The following is a 14415-nucleotide window of genomic DNA, read 5'->3' as shown; positions in this document are numbered from 1 at the left end:
GCTCAGAGGGAGGAGAGCAGGGGGCCAGGAGACCATCAGAGGAGGCCATCAGCTGAAGCATCCAGGGAGACCCCCCCTCCTGCTGCGACCAGCTCCCCTCTACCCTGGTCTCCTAGAGCAGTGTTTCCCAACCGGTGTTCCGCGGCACACTAGTGTGCCGCGAGACGTTGCCTGGTGTGCCGTGGGAGGGAGGCGGGCGAGTCAGGCGGCAAGAGGCGGGGCGGCGGCGGCGAGGAGAGGCCGCCCAGCGCGAGGCTCTCGCCGTCTGCCTGCCTGGCTGCCTGCGTGGCGCTGACGTCACGGGGCTGTAACGTGCCCCACATAGGCACACGCGGGGCGGCGAGCGAGCTCCCTCCCACATCCCATCGCCGCTCGCTTCGGCTGGCCTACTGGGCTGTCGCAGGCGGAAGGCCTGCGCATGCGCGAGGTTTTCGCGCCTTCGGGATTCCCTTCACGCCTTCCTCCTCCCGGGTCCTTGAGAGCGCGGGAAGCGGCAGCGCGAGACCGGCGTTGAGCCTGGTAGGTATTGTGCTTGCCAAGGCAGTCATTTGGGAAATGAAAACTTGCAAAGCAAGCAACCAGTTCAATCTGAAGTACGTGTATGCTTAATATCCTGTATCTGAAACCTGTTCTGCCCCCTCCCCCACACTTGGTGCCATTTTCATCTACACATGCAGCAGAGTAAGTTGACCCAGAATAGTACCAATTCAGATGGCAGATGGGAGAATGACAGTGCTGAATGCTTTCCCATGTAGAACAGTCCCTGCAAATAAAAACCTAGCATATTTGGAAGAGGGATGCTAGCCTAACCATTACCTTCTATGCTGTTACTATTTTTTTATTACATAAGTAAAAAGTGACCTTTCCCCATCTGGCATGGTGGTGTGCCTCGAGATTTTTTTCATGAAACAAGTGTGCCTTTGCCCAAAAAAGGTTGGGAAACACTGTCCTAGAGCACACAAAGAAATCCTTTTGGAGCTCCTTGCATCTCTCTTTGTTTGAGCAACCCTGGACAATTTACATTGACTTTTAAAACTTCCCCCCCTTCACCCAGAATACTTTTTGAGTAGTATCTTCACTAGTATGTATCAAAGGGTTACACAAGTGCAACAGTTGGTCCCTCTATCAGATACATCTCTGGACACCTCTCCTGTACCCATCACCCAAAGAACAAGAAAACTATCGACACAATACAGTAGTACCTCGGGTTAAGTAATTAATTCATTCCGCAGGTCTGTTCTTAACCTGAAACTGTTCTTAACCTGAGGTACCACTTTAGCTAATGGGGCCTCCCGCTGCTGCTGTGCCACCGCCACACTATTTCTGTTCTCATCCTGAACCCCAAGGTACTATTTCTGGGTTAGCAGAGTCTGTAACCTGAAGTGTCTGTAACCCGAGGTGCCACTGTAATATTAATAATAATAATAAATAAATAAATAAATAAATAAAATATATTTATATCCCACCCCCCGCAGCCAAAGCCGGGCTCAGAGCGGCTAACAACAGTAAAAGTAACACAGTTTACATAAAATCACAATCAATTAATTGAAATACATTCTAAAATCAATTCATAATCAAATTACATCCTTGCCCTCAGGGCTTCTCCTGAGCTGGGCTTTCACACCTGTGTTAACGGAGGAATCCAATCTGATCATTGTCCTTTGTTCCAGTCCATGTTGAATCTACTCCCATATGCAAGTCCGTTGTGTCCTTGATGGTCTTCTGTCTGGGACCATCAAGGTTGCCATGCCAACTGGTCAGGGCTCCTGTCTATGTGCTGGTACAGTTAAGGGATAATGGCTGCCCTGTATCAGAACTTCCCCATTTTGTAGTCCTTCCTTCCTGGAGTAAAAAGAAGTGCAATGGTGCAGATCCGATGTATGGTTGATTTTCTATGAATTTATAACAGAAGCGTAGCGTATGTAGTGTGTGAGTGTGCGTGTGTGTGTCAAGTTTATAAAAACTGAATGATTGGGGGAGGGGGGTTTCCTGCGACACCTGGTTTGGTCAGCTGCCTCTGTGGAAGTCTGTTGTCGCCCCTTGGTCACTCCCAGGGTGGGGCAAAGTGTAGGTTCTCTCACGCTCAGGGGATTTTGGCAGGAGTCCCTGTTCTCACTGCCTACGTGGCTATCTGCTTCCAAGGTCATGGAGGAGGGTGAAGCCTAAATTTACTTTTTCTTAAGAGTGAAAATGGCGTTGGAATGGGAAGAATTGGTTAAAGTATGGATTTTATATGAATTTACAAATTTAGGTATCATTCCCTGAGCTGTCAAGCTGAAAGGATACATTCAGACACAATCTTTGTAACATTGTAGCAACTTTAGGCAATCGATACAAAAATGGCTACATTTAACATACTTTGCCCATAGTCTGAGCAGCAGGAGGGCGCTGAGACAATCGTGCAAAGGCTGAGCTGAAAGGCTGGTTTGGAGGCAGTTTCAGCCGTCCACGGATTCCCCCATTGGCTAGCTGTCAAAACAAAGCGCTCTTGATTGGTGAGTTTCGGTTATCCGTAAATCCCATTCATAAAACAGAAAGTCCTTAAATCCCAATCTTAAAATGCAGAGACAGTGTTTTCCTGTATTTATAAGATGTGTGAGTCGTGCTTTTGCGACTGAGGGGAGAGGGGTTTGGGGTTCCTCATCGCAGGGGGTAATGTCAGATGGTAACCCCCTCCCCTATAATTTCCATAACACCAGGAAGGAATCCCCCCACCCTTGTCACTTGCAGCTGGGCTCACTTGCCAGAGCCACCTGGAGGGCCTGACTACAATTCCCATCCTCCCTGACCACTGGTCCTGCTAGCTAGGGGTGATGGGAGCTGTAGTCCAAAAACAGCTGGAGACCCAAATTTGGGAAACCCTGTTCTCCCTGAAGGACAAAGGAGGGTTCACTTGCATCTGAACATCAGGTGAGTCCTGCAGGATCAGGCCCAAGGGGCCCCTGTCCTCCCAGGGGCCAAGCAGGGACCTCTTCTGGGAAGCCCACCTGCAACATTTGAGCCCCAGAGAAGGGGGTTTTCCCCGACTGGGGAGGCGCATTTCTTCTAAGGACACATCTCTGGGGTCCCCACGGTGCCCCCCAGCCTGGCTCCAATCTGCCAGGGCAGCTGCGTTTTGTGTCGCTGCAGGTGAGGCTGCCCCGTGCAATGTGGGGCTCTCAGAAGGAATTTGAGGGGGGCCGGAGGGACTAGGGCTTCCCCGCACTTGCAAAGGACCAGTAGAAGCGGAGGGGAGGCAGGCAGCAGGAGGGCGATGGGGAGGAACCAGCGAGAAGGAGCTTCTGGAGCCTGGGCAGCCCCCTCCCCGCCTGGTCCCTGAAGGTTTCCCGAGCCCGTCCCCTTTTCATTTCAAGGATTGGGGGACCTCAGCATCCCGGGGTTGCTTTGCTCTGGGGGGGGGAGGGGGTCCTATTTTGTTTGCTGAGGGCAGGAGTCACACTCCTGTCACATTGTGCTGTGTCTGGCTTTTAGGTAAGGGGGTGAGGCTCAGGTGGGAAAGAGTGGAGAAGGAAAATATCCCAGGGTGCGGATTTACTCCGCTGCCCAGCTCCTCAGGGTGCCACTCCCCGGGGGTCCCTCCGGTCAGCAAAAGAAGGAGTCTCCAGCCAAGTTAAAGAAGCAAACAGTGGTCAGTTGACCTGATCTTTATTTGTTGCAACAAGGTTCAAACACACCAAGAGTAGGAACCCCGAGAAGATGGTTGCATGGATTTTTGAGACCTCTCCTCATTTCGCACAATACATTTTTCCACAGCATGTTCGATACATCACAGATTTGTCACAAAATTTGAGTCTTTGGCTTTCAGAAACATGGACCCGCCACCCACCCCTGTCAACAACCCCAGTTTCCCACACCTTTAAACTACCCTCTTCCAATAAGAACCATAATAGTATTTACAGATCCCCCAGCTGCAAGGCTTTCCTGGGTTTCTCCTTTGAAAATATCAGGATCCTACTCCTCCTCCTCCTCCAATCCGGCTTCTGTTCCGGGAATAAGGGGGGGGGGGTGAGCCTCCTCCCAAACTGCCAGCTTCTCCCGGAAGTGGAGCTTCGACGCCGGATTGCCGCTCAGCGCCGTAGCTCTAGGGGCGCGCCCTTTCGGAAAGGGGAGGAGGGGCGGCAGGGGACCCCCCCCCAACAAAACATCGATGTTGCAGGAAAGGAAATGAGAATCGGGAGCGAGGACAAAGAAGTAAATGGGTCGCGGGGGTGAGGAGGAGAGGAGAGGGGAGAGAAGGTCCCGGAGAGGGACTCCGCGCCAGCTCCCCAAAGCGCCTTCCGTGGGTCTGGATCCCTGAACGTGCGCTGCGAAGGGGGCTTTCCTCGGCAGGGGAGGACATGGGGCGCCCACCCATGGGGTCCCACGAGGACTCCCTGGCCTCGTTTCCCCCGCGCAGGCATCCCTGGGGGCCCTGTGCGCTCCGCGCGGAGAGAGGCAGACCATGAAAGGGTTAAGGGGCGCGAGAGACGCCTAGATAGAGACCCCCCTGTCCCTCCCCATCTCGTCTTGGGGGGCCCCTCCGGATGGAGAGATGGGTCACGCATGGCGAGGGGTGACTCCGGGAGAGGGAGGGGCCAAGGGTGGGGGGAGGCGGGGGGAGGAGGGAGGGGAGCTTCCCGGGGGCAAGGAAGCGCAGCATTGGCGGGGTTGGGGGGAGGAGACCAGTCTGTGGGGAGACGTCTCCATCGTGCGCCCACGAGGAATCTCCGGAGGAGCGGCCTTGGCTTCTCCCTCCCACCCAAGAATCGACCCCCCTTCAAGGCAACCAGAGAGGGATCCCTGGAAAGTGGGGGGTCCTGTTCCCCCACCCCTTCCTTCCTGCAAGCTCTATCCTCTTCCCTCCCGTAAGCTCCTGCCCTGTCCAGACACAGCGATCCTGCCCAGTCCAACCATTGTTCACCCTGGAGAGGAGAGGAAAGAGGAAGAGAGGAGGGGACAGGCCTTCTCAGAAGCGGCTCTTGGTTTCCCCAATCACACCCAGGAAGCAGCCAGAAACTTTTTCCTCTCTCGAGGACAAAGAGGTAAAGGGGTCGCGGCGGCGGGGGGGGGGAGAGGGGAGAGAAGGACCCAGAGAGGGACTCCGCGCCAGCTCCCCAAAGCGCCTTCCGTGGGCCCCGGGGCAGGGCCTGGATCCCTGAACGTGCGCTGCGAAGGGGGATTTCCTTGGCAAGGGTGGACATGGGGCGCCCACCCACGGGGTCCCACGAGGACTCCCCGGCCCCGTTTCCCCCGCGCAGGCATCCCTGGGGCCCTGTGCGCTCCGCGCGGAGAGAGGCAGACCATGAAAGGGTTAACGGGCGCGAGAGACGCCTAGATAGAGACCCCCCTATCCCTCCCCATCTCGTCTTGCGGGGCCCCTCCGGGTGGAGAGATTGGTCGCGCATGGCGAGGGGTGAGCCGCGCCAAGGGGGCCTCTGGGTGCAGGGGAGACTCCGGGAGAGGGAGGGGGCAAGGGTGGGGGGAGGCGGGGCGGACCATCCCCGGGGTAAGGAAGCGCAGCATTGGCGGGGTGGGGGGGAGGAGACCAGTCTTTGGGGAGACGTCTCCATCGTGCGCCCACGAGGAATCTCCGGAGGAGCGGCCTTGGCTTCTCCCTCCCACCCAAGAATCGACCCCCCTTCAAGGCAACCAGAGAGGGATCCCTGGAAAGTGGGGGGTCCTGTTCCCCCACCCCTTCCTTCCTGCAAGCTCTATCCTCTTCCCTCCCGTAAGCTCCTGCCCTGTCCAGACACAGCGATTCTGCCCAGTCCAACCATTGTTCACCCTGGAGAGGAGAGGAAAGAGGAAGAGAGGAGGGGACAGGCCTTCTCAGAAGCGGCTCTTTGTTTCCGCAATCCCACCCAGGAAGCAGCCAGAAACCTTTTCCTCTCTCTCAGGCTTCCATCTTCAAGTGTCTTTTCCACTGCATGGTTTATTGAGGATTGGGAAAATGTACACTTGTCATCAGAAACAGGGGTGCAGAACCTATTTAATTGATCTCAGGATTGATATAGAAGGTGCACCTCAAAGGCATTTCTGTTCGTCTTACTTTTTATAGGCAATGTCAGAGTGACTGACAAGCTGAGATTCTTCCCAGTCAAAGGGCCCATTTTCATGATAGACAGTACTTGTGGCTGGAGGCTCTACAGACAGGGTGTGCCTATGCAAGCCAAAGACTGCCAGTATTAGCACAGGTGAGCTGTGTGACCTTCCCAAATTTACAGACTGTATGTGAATGAGAGTGTGTGGGTGGGATTATTGTTTACAGCAACCCTGTGATTTTCTCCACCCAAAACATTTCGTGACCTGATATTGCACTACAAATTCCAAAATAACTACAAAAAAATCACAAGATGATACAAATGATTGTAGTATTTATACCCTGCCCATCTGGTTGGGTTTCCAGTACACATAAAAGACAGTAAAACATCAAACATTAAAAACCTCCAGATACAGGTCTCCCTTCAACTGTCTTCTAAATGTCAGGTAGTTGTTCATTTCCTTGACCTCTGAAGGGAGGGAACCAGCAGAAGACCCTCAGAGGAGAACCTCAGTGTTCAGAGTGAAGGATGGAGGTGGAGACACTCCTTCAGGTCTACAGGGCCGAGGCTGTTTAGGGCTCTAGGTTGCAGAATTTGCTCCTTCATAACGATCTCCTAGACTGACATATAGTTAGCAGAATAGGAAAAAACATCAGATCAGGAATAAATTCATATCTCAAGAAATAACACAACTTCAGGTTGTTAATGAATCTGTACTACATATTAAAGGATGACATTTCCACTAAGTACAGTTTTTTTTAAAAAAATAAATTTTATTGATTTTCATCCAGTTATACATTTTGTCCCGAATACAACAAATTATGCCTGTTTTGAACTTCCTTCAGCGTCTCTGACAGTCATCCATAATTATATCTTTAATACACATTCCCTTTTTTCATATTGCCATTGTTCCTCCTTACTCCCATTATTTTTAATAAACAATACTTATTTGTTTTTTTTTACAGTGCCTCTTGAAATCCCACTAACGTTGTATTTATACCACATATGTTTTTCAGATAATCTACCAATTTTCCCCAGTCCTCGATGGACTTTTGGTCTTCAGTATATCTGATTTTCCCAGTTAATTTGTCCAATTCCGCATAGTCTATCAATTTTAATCTCCATTCTTCTATCGTCGGTATCTCCTCTTGTTTCCACTTCTGGGCCAACAGGATTCTGGCTGCCGTTACAGCATATTGGAAAAGCTTATAGTCCTTTCTTCTTATGTCCTTTCCTGCAATACCTAAAAGAAAAGCTTCTGGTTTTTTCACAAAAGTATATCTTAACATTTTTTTTCATCTCATTGTATATCATTTCCCAGAAACTTTTTACCTTCTTACACACCCACCACTGATGGAAGAACGTCCCTTCTTTATCTTTGCATTTCCAACATTTGTAATCAACCTTATACATCTTTGCTAGTTTTACAGGAGTCATATACCATCTATAAAACATTTTCATTACATTCTCTTTCAATAGCGTACATGCCGTAAATTTTATATTCTCTTTCCACAATTTTTCCCATTCCTCAAATTGAATGTTATACCCAAAATCCTTTGCCCACTGTATCATCACCGATTTGACCTCTTCATCCTTAGTATGCCATTCCAGCAATATCTTATACATTTTTGACAGAGTTTTATACTCATTGTTTATTATGTCTTTTTGGAAACTTGATTCCTTTTCCGAAAAACCTTTTTCCTTCAGATCTTTTTTAATTATTTCATTTACTTGACGATAATGCAGCCAATCATATATATACTCTTTAACTTGTTCATATGGCTTAACTTTCCATTTCCCTCCTTCGTTAATCACCAATGCACCATATGTACCCCATTTTTTCCTCATATTAATTTTCTTAACACTCATTACCTCCAACGGAGACAACCAGTGCGGGACTTTTGGTTCCAGTATATTTTTATATCTTTCCCACACTTCTATTAAAGAACCCCTGAAGATGTGATTTCCAAATCCTTTGTGAACCTTCTTTTTATCACACCATAAATACGCGTGCCATCCAAATCTGTTATCAAAACCTTCAAGATCCAATAATTCATTGTTTTCTAACTTTATCCATTCTTTTACCCAGCATAAACATGCTGCCTCGTAGTACAGTCTCATATCTGGCAGGGCGAAGCCTCCTCTTTCTTTAGCATCTGTCAATAACTTACATTTTATTCTAGGCTTCTTTCCCTGCCAGATATACCTTGAAATCACTTTTTGCCATTCTTTAAAGATTCCTATACCCTTTAATATGGGTATGGTCTGAAATAAAAATAACATCTTTGGTAGCCCCGTCATTTTTATCGTAGATATTCTTCCCCAAAGTGATAATTTCATTCTGGCCCACACATCCAGATCCTTTTTTATTCCCTTCCAAACCGGGATATAATTATTTTGATACAAATCAATATTCTTAGGTGATAACCAAATTCCCAAATATTTAACCTTTTTCACCACCTCTAACTCAGTTTGTTGCTGCAATGATTCAATCATATTTTGTTCCATATTTTTTACAATCATCTTCGTCTTTCTCTTATTCAATCTGAATCCTGCCACCTTTCCAAATTGTTCCATCTCTTCCAATACCTCCTTTACGCTTTCTGTTGGTTCTTCCATAGTCATTACCAAATCATTGGCAAAGGCTTTAACTTTATACTCATTCAGCCCCACCGTTACCCCTTTTATTTGCTTATTATGTCTAATTGCATTTAAAAAGACTTCCAGAACCGTTATGAATAACAATGGCGATAATGGGCAACCTTGTCTTGTTCCTTTAGATATTTTTATATCTTCGGTAATCACATTGTTTACTATCAATTTTGCTCTCTGCTCAGTATAGATTGCCTTTATGCCATTGAAGAACTCTTGTCCCACCTCCATATATTCCAAGTTTTTCAACATAAACTCCCAAATTACGTTATCAAAGGCCTTTTCTGCATCCACAAACATTAAGACTGCTTGTTTATCTTCCCTACCAGACAGATATTCTATAACATTAATTATATTTCTTATGTTATCTCTCATTTGTCTGCCTGGTAGGAAGCCTGCTTGATCTTTATGTATTAATCTTGTTAATATCTTTTTCAGTCTCTTCGCTAGAATTCCAGCAAAAATCTTATAGTCAGTATTCAGTAATGAAATAGGCCTATAATTCATCACTTGGGTTAAATCCGAATCTTGTTTTGGGATCAATGTAATATATGCTTCTTTCCATGTTTCTGGAATGTCTCTTTCTTTCAAAATGTTGTTCATAACAACAGTCAACGGGGTCACCAGCACCTCTTTCATTTCTTTATAGTAGCTAGATGTAAACCCATCTGGACCCGGAGCTTTCCCTCTCTTCAACTGCTTTATCACTTCTTTTACTTCTTCTTTTTCTATTGGGGCATTCAGTTGCGCTTTTTGGTCTGTCGGGATCTTCCGCACCATTTTCTCTTTTAGATATCTTTCTATTTTCTTCTTATTATTCCTTTCCTTATTTTTATATAATTGCTTGTAAAAGTCCAAGAATCCTTTCCTTATTCCTTTTGGATCAGCTGTCTCTTCTCCATTTATTTCGTTTCCACTAAGTACAGTTATCCATTTGCCTTGAATATCCAGCTTTGTCAGTGCCAGATTAGGATAGTCCTGTGTCAGAAGACGGTGCAAGAGATCAGGCAGCACATCATTATTATAAGGAACAATGGGGGGGTGTTTCCCATTTGCCAGCTCCTTTCTTTCTGCTTCTGCTCTCTCCATGCAATGCAAGGCATGTAGACAGAGGTCCATCTCCAAGAACAGGAGCTTCCCTGAGCACCCATTCAGCTGACCCCAAGCACCAAGCCTTGCCACTAGTTCTCTGACTCACCCAGACCAAAGTCCCTGGAAAAGATGTAGACCTGGGTCTCATATAATGGTCCACATGGACTTCCTGAGGCCATTGGGACTGTGAAGGTGACTCATGAAGATCTAGAGGTGGAAACAGGGGTGGATGGAGGATTATGATGCCGAGGATGGGGAATGTCCAAAGGAACGATGAACCAGAGACAGAGAGGGCCTTTTCATGGAGAGAGAGTAGCTGCATTTCCTGTGAGAAAACAATTGATTTGAAAAGGCTGTTTTCCAAGATCATGCTGCTTTATTAATGATGATTGAGGATAATGAAAGGTTGCTGATGCATTACTATCATTTGACATCATTGCATCTTCATTTCCTAAAAATTTGGAACTTGGGTAGGAAGCAGGGGAAATATAGGACATGTTGAAATATGAGGTGGTGCTAATTGCATCTGATGTGCTCTCTTTTCCTTTGTTCTCTTCCTTGAAACCCAAACAGGATTTCCTTTCCTCCCACGCTGAGGAGGGTCATGGAGAAGAGAGAGACAGACTTCCAGGGGAAAGGGTACCTTTGGTTTCATTAGATATAGACATTGAAATGTGTGAAATGTGGAACGTGTTTCATTGAATGAGCACACATAGCTCACATCAACAAACCCCAAAAGTGGCGAAACCATTTAAAGGTATGGAGTGTGAAAAGACTTTCACTGATAGAACACATCAGCCGACTCACATGGGCAAGAAAGGATTCAAATGCAAGGAGTGCGGGAAGAACTTCAGTCAGAGTGGACACCTCAATATACATCAACGGACTCACACAGGGAGAAAAGCATTTAAATGTCTGGATTGTGGAAAGAGCTTCAGTCGGAGTGATGTACTTAGCACTCATCAACGGACTCACACAGGGGAGAAACCACATAAATGTATGGAGTGTGGAAAGAGCTTCAGTCAGAGTGGACACTTAAGTTTACATCAGCAGACTCATACAGGGGAGAAACCATTTAAATGCATGGAGTGCGGAAGGGAATTCAGTCGGAGTGGAAGCCTAAATATGCATCAACTGACTCACACAGGGGAGAAACCTTTTAAATGTATGGAGTGTGGAATGAGCTTCCGTTTCATTGGAAACCTTAGAAGACATCAACAGACTCACACAGGGGAGAAACCGTGTAAATGTATGGAGTGTGGAAAGACCTTTCGTGATAATGGAACCCTTAGAAGACATCAAGAGACTCACACAGGAGAGAAAACATTTAAATGCATGGAGTGCGGAAAGAGCTTCAGTTTAAATGCAATCCTTAGACGACATCAACGGACTCACACAGGGGAGAAACCATATGAATGTATGGAGTGTGGAAAGTGCTTTCATGATAATGGAAACCTTAGAACACATCAACGGACTCACACAGGGGAGAAACCATATGAATGTATGGAGTGTGGAAAGAGCTTTAGTTTCAGTGCAAAACTTAGACGACATCAACGGACTCACACAGGAGAAAAACCATTTAAATGCATGGAGTGTGGAAAGAGATTTTGTGATAATGGAAAACTTAGAAGACATCAACAGACTCACACAGGGGAGAAACCATTTAAATGTATGAAGTGTGGAAAGACCTTTCGTGATAATGGAACCCTTAGAGGACATCAAGAGACTCACGCAGGGGAGAAACCATTTAAATGTTTAGAGTGTGGAAAGAGCTTCAGTCAGAATGGAGACCTTAGAAAACATCAACGGACTCACACAGGGGAGAAACCTTATAAATGTATGCATTGTGGAAAGAGCTTCAGTAACAGTGGAGACCTTAGGAAACATCAACGGACTCACACAGGGGAGAAACCATATGAATGTATGGAGTGCGGAAAGAGCTTCAGTTTCAATGGAAGCCTTAGAATACATCAACGGACTCACACAGGGGAGAAACCACATAAATGTATGGAGTGTGGAAAGAGCTTCAGTCAGAGTGGACACCTAAGTTTACATCAGCAGACTCATACAGGGGAGAAACCATTTAAATGCATGGAGTGCGGAAGGGAATTCAGTCGGAGTGGAAGCCTAAATATGCATCAACTGACTCACACAGGGGAGAAACCTTTTAAATGTATGGAGTGTGGAATGAGCTTCCGTTTCATTGGAAACCTTAGAAGACATCAACAGACTCACACAGGGGAGAAACCATGTAAATGTATGGAGTGTGGAAAGACCTTTCGTGATAATGGAACCCTTAGAAGACATCAAGAGACTCACACAGGAGAGAAAACATTTAAATGCATGGAGTGTGGAAAGAGCTTCAGTTTAAATGCAATCCTTAGACGACATCAACGGACTCACACAGGAGAGAAAACATTTAAATGCATGGAGTGCGGAAAGAGCTTCAGTTTAAATGCAATCCTTAGACGACATCAACGGACTCACACAGGGGAGAAACCATATGAATGTATGGAGTGCGGAAAGAGCTTCAGTTTCAATGGAAGCCTTAGAATACATCAACGGACTCACACGGGGGAGAAACCATATGAATGTATGGAGTGCGGAAAGAGCTTCAGTTTCAATGGAAACCTTAGAATACATCAACTGACTCACACAGGGGGAAAACCATTTAAATGCATTGAGTGCGGAAAGAGATATAGTGATAATGGAAAACTTAGAAGACATCAAAAGACTCACACAGGAGAAACCATATAAATGTATAGAGTGTGGAAAGAGCTTCATTCAGAATGGAGACCTTAGAACACATCAACGCACCTACACAGGGGAGAAACCATATAAATGTATGCACTGTGGAAAGAGCTTCAGTAAGAGTGGAAACTTCAATATACATCAATGGACTCACACGGGGGAGAAACCATATGAATGTATGGAGTGTGAAAAGAGCTTTCGTGATAATGGAACCCTTAGAACACATCAACTGACTCACACAGGGGAGAAACCATATGAATGATTTATTCTCAGGAGCTATGTTTTGTGCCTCACTGGGGACCCAGTGAGAACTGTAGGCTTTGAAAGCTCAGTAAACTATTACTGAAGAAGTCCTGCTGCTTCTGTGTGTGTTTTTGACGTCAGTTTGGGACTTGCTCTACACGTGGCCCCTACCCCACCGATACTTGGCTAAGGCCCTGGAGTTACTGTATTCAAGCATGAAAGATGGGTATTTTTGTGTCAGAGTGGTTTTTACACCAAACTCTGTCTCCCCACCACCACATGATCTCCAAACATTACTTATTCAACAGAACCTCTTCCCTGCCCCCTGCACGTTCTGAAGAAAACTTAAAATTTAATGGGAGATCCCCCCGAAGCCTAACTGCAAGAGGGGGAAGGATGGGTTGCAGGTACCAGGAAAGTCTCCTGGCGGGCCCATCTTCACTCATGAACCACTTAGGGCAACCCCAGCACTACTGCTTATTCTGGGGTTTTGGGAGGATAATATTTTTCCATAGTCCCAGAGGTTATTAGTCAATCATGCTGCTACCAGAGGACCACAGTGCTTATTACTATCCTACTGATTTTACTGTTGCTGCTGCTTTTGCTGTCATGGACTGGCTGTGTTCGGGGGGGGAGACACCAATCTGGGGGACCCACAAGGGAAGAAGACTCAGATCCTGGGAACTGGTGGTGGGCTGGCGATCACCAGATAGAGGAAGAAAATGGAGCAGAATGGGAGGGGAGGTGTTGCAAGCTGAGGAGGAAACAGGGTTTGGTGAGCAGGAAGAGGCTGGGACAGAGAGCGGTTCATGCTCAGAGGGAGGAGAGGAGGGGGCCAGGAGACCACCAGAGGAGGCCATCAGCTGAAGCATCCAGGGAGACTCCCCCTCCTGCTGCGACCAGCTCACCTCTCCCCTGGTCTCCTAGAGCACACAGAGAAATCCAGTTCATACCCATGAGCCTATACATTATATTAATGGGTGTAGGTTTTTTTGCATCACTTTATGATGCTGTATTTTCTGCCCATTCACCCCATTTGGAGAGGTCCTTTTGGAGCTGGTTTGGAGGCAGTTTCAGCTGTCTACAGATTCCCCCATTGGCTAGCTGTCAAAACACAGCACTCTTGATTGGTGAGCTTCAGATATTCATAAATCTCATTCATAAAACACAAAGTCTGTAAATCCCATCCATAATATGCAGAGACCGTGTTTTCCTGTATTTATAAGATGTGTGAGTCGTGCTTTTGCGACTGAGGGGAGAGGGGTTTGGGGTTCCTCGTCCCAGGGGTTAATGTCAGATGGTAACCCCCTCCCCTGTAATTTCCATAACACCAGGAAGGAATCCCAACCTCACCCTTGTCACTTGCAGCTGGGCTCACTTGCCAGAGCCACCTGGAGATCATGACGACAAAAGCCATCATACCTGACCACTGGTCTTGCTTGCTAGGGGTGATGGGAGCTGTAGTCCAAAAACAGCTGGAGACCCAAATTTGGGAAACCCTGTTCGCCTTGAAGGACAAAGGAGGGTTCACTTGCATCTGAACATCAGGTAAGCCCTGCAGGATCAGGCCCAAGGGGCCCCTGTCCTGCCAGGGGCCAAGCAGGGGTCTCTTCTGGGAAGCCCACCGACAGCACTTGAACACCAGAGAAGGAAGGAG

General features: G+C 47.2%; 1 protein-coding gene across 1 annotated transcript in view; it reads left to right on the top strand.

The window, feature by feature from the left end:
* Positions 1 to 14415, top strand: part of LOC309541245 (uncharacterized protein) — a 328128-nt gene that overhangs the window by 193802 nt on the left and 119911 nt on the right. The gene's annotated exons all lie outside the window — the stretch shown is intronic.

This window comes from Podarcis vaucheri (genome assembly GCF_965113315.1).
Source record: "Podarcis vaucheri genome assembly, chromosome: 10".
NCBI classification, from domain to species: Eukaryota; Metazoa; Chordata; class Lepidosauria; order Squamata; family Lacertidae; genus Podarcis; species Podarcis vaucheri.
The sequence above is the reverse complement of the archived record's forward strand: the minus strand, read 5'-3'. Positions and strand labels throughout refer to the sequence as shown.